We start from the raw sequence: 5,005 nt of genomic DNA, 5'->3' as shown, positions 1-5,005 counted from the left end.
CCAAATAACCATTATTTTAGTACTTTATTGCCTTTGAGAACCTTTGTAATTTTGAGGGTTAGTTTTCTTTTTTAAAAAATTTATGACTAAATCAATTTAATATGTAAAAGTTGAGGGCCGAATTTATTATTATATTAATTTTTAATCATCTTGATATTTATGATTTTAACGGGAGTGACCAAAATTATTCATGTGTGTTTAAAGTGTAAATTTTTTCTTCTAAATGCCTAAAATGAAATTTTTTAATAGTTGAGTGACTACCTATTTAATTTATCCTAACCAAATTAATTAATTTTATTTAAATATATTACTATATTAATTAATAATTAATATCGTTTTATTATTATCACACAATAGTACTAATAAATTATTTTTTAATGTCAATTTAAGTAACAATTTATATATTATATATTATAGATATAATTAATCGCATTTAAAATTAAACTGATGGGTTGACTTTAAATCTTTTTACAAAGGTGACATATTAAAACAAAGAAAAAATAATTGTAAAAAATTCAACGCCTATTCCGGGGATTAAAAAATATATTTATTTATTTTTTTAATCAGAACTGAGACTAAATTTGATAAGGTTGGGCCCCTTTTTCCAAGTTGAATAAACTTTGAACCATGTATCTTTCTTTCATTAAACTCAGTCAGAATTCGGAAAGTCTGAAGCAGCCAAACTCTTTCATGCTTCTTCTTCCTTTTTTTGAATTAAAAAAAAAACCAATGGAAAAGTGTGAAGTGATTGTTCAAGTTGTTGTCGGTTGAGCTTGTCTTGGTTTTAACATATAAGGTAGGAGAGGCGTCGGTATCCTTGCACATTCTCCGGCGGCATGTCTCCGGAAATATCGAAGCCCATCCGCCGTGCAGCTCTCGTTTTTACGGTTCTCACTCTTTCCGCTCTCCTTCTTTACACTGCCACTGATTCCAACCGTTTGTCGTCCGGTTCCTTTTCTTCCTCCTCCTTCGCTACCATTTTCCCTTCCTCAATTACTCCTCTTCCTCGGTCAGTTCTTTGATTGTCTTTGTTTCGCCTTTCTTATTTTTCTAAATAGTATCAATTGAAAGTTACCATTGAATAATTTCCTGATTAATTCGAATTGAAAAAAAAAACAATTCACTTAGTTCACATTGTTAAGTAGAGTAAATATTATTAAGTATGCTTATTGATTTAAACTAAGAATGAAATTGACTGGTCAATGCCAACACAAGTCTCACCATTTGCGGTACTTATATTGGAGTTGCCTTGTTTTGTTAGTTTGATAATTCAATGATATATGAATGTAATGATTAATTAAGATCATAACTTTTCGTATAATGATAATTTCAAAAGAAATTATCCATGCATGATAGAGTTATAGTAAGGATTCTAGTTAATGCTACAAATTCAGAAGGCCGTCACGTTAGTATGTAGATTCTTTCTTATGTTTAAGGAAATTATAAACTCGCTCTGTTTGATTCCTCGTTCTTGATGTTGGAGGAATGCATGTCAAATATTGCAGGGGCTAAAGTTAAGGTCAATGTTGTCCTTGTAGGATGAGCTGCTTAGCTGCAAAAGCAATCTCATGAATGTCCCTCAATATATTTACATTATAAAGTTGTTTCTCCTGCAGAATCCAACGCAGGAGCTTGAAGAAATTTTGAAAAATGCTTCCATGGTGAATAATACTGTTATTTTAACGACTTTAAATGATGCCTGGGCAAGAACTGGTTCGATTGTTGACCTTTTCCTCGAGAGCTTTATGCTCGGAGATGGAACCCGTAAGCTTTTGGACCATTTGGTGATTGTTTCTTTGGACGAAAGGGCATATAATCGTTGTCGAATTGTACATAAGCACTGCTATGCTCTTGTCACCAAAGGTGTTGGTTTTCATCAAGAAGCATACTTTATGACCCCACAATACTTGAAGATGATGTGGAGAAGGATTGACTTTCTCCGAACCGTCCTTGAATTGGGTTATAGTTTCGTATTCACGGTATTCGCCTTGTTCAATTTGTTCTTCTCTTGAATGTTTCTGCTTTAGAATGATGATTCTTCTGATATGTGTAGCCTTATGTCTAACCTGCAACGTTATTTTCGGAACAAAGTAACTACAAGAAAGCATTATGCAATTTTTGTGAATAGATCTTTGAAAACAAGTTGTCGCTTTTAGGATTAGTTGAAGTAGATTAAACTTGCATCAAAGGCTTTATGAGCCTTAGTAAGACCCCTATTTGCCTGCATATGTATATATATTGACTGCCTTTTCCATTGGTTTAGATGCTTGTCCAGGATGCTGATATCATGTGGTTTAGGGATCCATTTCCACGCTTCTTTCCAGATGCTGATTTCCAGATATCATGTGACAATTATTTAGGGAGACCTGAGGATATGAATAACAGTCCCAACGGGGATTTAATTATGTGAAATCTAACAGTCGTTCCATAGCATTCTATAAGTTCTGGTATTCATCGCGGGAAACATATCCAGGATATCACGACCAGGATGTTCTGAATAAGATAAAGTCGGACCAAATGATCACAAAGATAGGGTTGAAGATAAGATTTTTGGATACAGCTTATTTCGGTGGGCTTTGTGAACCAAGCAGGGACTTGAATGTAGTATGTACAATGCATGTAAATTGCTGTATTGGTATGGATAGAAAGCTTCATGACCTCAACCTTATGCTTCAAGACTGGAGAGCTTTCATGTCATTGCCTCCGGATCTGAAGAACCAATCTATCATCTCCTGGAGAGTCCCTCGCAATTGCAGGTACTTTTTCCCCTCTCTATATATAATGTTTTATGTCCAACTTTTTCCCTTCAAAAATGGTTACTCTCTTTTCGTGAATATGTTACAGTCTCGATCCTTTATGACATTCCGATTCCTGCACCTCCAAAGATGGATGTTAAAGAAGAGGGAGAAGATTGATTGGAATTGCACATAATGTTTAAATTATAGACTGTCTGAAGATAATGAAGGGACAAGCTATCTTCTTCCTTTGATGATACTGAACTTACATTGCCTATCGGCTCTTTTCTTTTCAAGCAAGATATTATATCTGGTTGTTAAAAAGAAGCTTGATTATCATGTTCTCTTTGGGATTCGGATATTTTATAAATTTTCAAAACATTAAATCATAATTTTAGAGGGGCCAAAATTGAATTTTATATTTTAATGAGATTACACTCTTGACTATAAGTAAAAAGGTGGAAAAAAGTTATGTATTTATGGTAGCAGGTAGGGCATTTTTATTTTTGAAGGTTATGTTCAATTTTTTCAATAATGATATAAAATTTTCAAAATAAAAAGCAGTATGATATCAAGTTCATATATTTCTGTAAACTTTCAAATGCTTGAGTTAGTATATCAAAATCATTTGGTCCATTAGTGTGGATAAATGTAATGCCTACATAATTTAACCTATATTTTGAAGAACTGATTTCAATCTGGATAATAATTGTATTTTCAGAAATGAAGGTCAGACCCAACTGCTCAAAAGTTTCAGGCGCAACTTTTTTTGTTTTTAAAGGTCTAACTAGATGTGCTGATTCAAGTTTTTTTTGGGCAAATAACCAAAAAAGGCCATTTTTTTTCAAAATTTACCGAAATGGGCCGGTTTTTTAATTATTTACCGGAATGGGCCATTTTCTGCGAAATCGCGTCCACGTCAGCGCGATGTCAGGGTACGCGCAGGAAATCGCGTCCACGTCAGAGCAATTTACTGACGTGGAAGGAAATCGCGCCCTCTAGGACGCGATTTGCTGACGTGGCATGAACAGTGTGTTTTTAACTTGGAAAACTTTGAAAGGCCATAACTTTTGGCTCGGTTTTCCGATTGAGACGAAATTTTTTTTTATTTCGAATAACTTTTCGAGATCTACGCGCTGGAAAACTGCTTAGAGATGAATAGGAACTAATTTGTAAAGTATAATTTGTTAGTTACGAGTATAGGGACTAAAGTGTAATTATTTCAAAATTAGCATGAAATTTTTGTATTTAAGAATATTTGAATGTTATGGAAGGATGAAATTGAATTTGAATTGAAAAACGAAGCTTAGATTTGAAAATATGACTATTTAGGTTTTAGGGACTAAATTGAATAAAATGGAAAATTTTAGGGAACTTCTCAAAAGTGGAATGAGCTGACTTATACCTATAACAGGATGATATACGACAATTCTGTAAAAAAAGATCCGGTGTTTACTTCAAATAAATGAGGAAAATAACGATTTGAATGTTTCAAAATTCAATTTTAAACCGAAAAAATCAAAATTTAGGGGCAAAAAAGGATCTTTTTTGACTAAAACTTCGGCAAACCGCCTTTTGCCAGCGAGTAGATCTCGAAAAGTTATTTGAAATAAAAAAAAATTCGTCTCAATCGGACAACCGAGCCAAAAGTTATGGCCTTTCAAAGTTTTCCAAGCTAAAAACACACTGTTCATGCCACGTCAGCAAATCGCGTCCTAGAGGGAGCGATTTCCTTCCACGTCAGCAAATCGCGCTGACGTGGACGCGATTTCCTGCTCGTACCCTGACATCGAGCTGACGTGGACGCGATTTCGCGGAAAATGGCCCATTCCGGTAAATAATTAAAAAACCGGCCCATTCCGGTAAATTTTGAAAAAAAACCGGCCTTTTTTGGTTATTTGCCCTTTTTTTTGTTCCCAAGGTATTTTCACTAAACCGAATTCAGTAATAATCATTCGCGTTTTGTCAATCCATTAAAAGGGTAGGCGTGGATAGGGGTGAACAAAATCCGATTTGATTTGAAAAACTTGATAAATTTTTTAAATTCTGAATTAAATAGTTCAAGTTATTTGGATCAACTCGAATAAAAAATTAAGTTTTTTGATTTAACTCGAATATGAATTACACAATTCGAGTTATCCAAAAATTCGAATAAGAGAAGGCAAAATTACGCCATTTTTATAAATGTTTACCTCTTCTAAAGTTAAAAGTCAAAACCATTAAGTTATAAGGCAAAACCATTATATTGTTTAGTTTTATACTTTGTTTAC

General features: G+C 33.7%; 1 non-coding gene across 1 annotated transcript; it reads left to right on the top strand.

Moving 5' to 3' along the window:
• The first annotated feature begins 633 nt into the window (after window positions 1-633).
• On the top strand, window positions 634-3,127 carry LOC107946303 (uncharacterized protein At4g15970). Its single transcript, XR_005921749.1, has 4 exons — window positions 634-887; window positions 1,617-1,979; window positions 2,276-2,756; window positions 2,845-3,127. It is a non-coding gene; the product is annotated as an uncharacterized protein At4g15970 (transcript).
• The last annotated feature ends 1,878 nt before the right edge of the window (window positions 3,128-5,005 follow it).

This window comes from Gossypium hirsutum, chromosome D12, assembly GCF_007990345.1.
Source record: "Gossypium hirsutum isolate 1008001.06 chromosome D12, Gossypium_hirsutum_v2.1, whole genome shotgun sequence".
NCBI classification, from domain to species: domain Eukaryota; kingdom Viridiplantae; phylum Streptophyta; class Magnoliopsida; order Malvales; family Malvaceae; genus Gossypium; species Gossypium hirsutum.
This window is presented reverse-complemented; position numbering and strand designations above follow the sequence as displayed.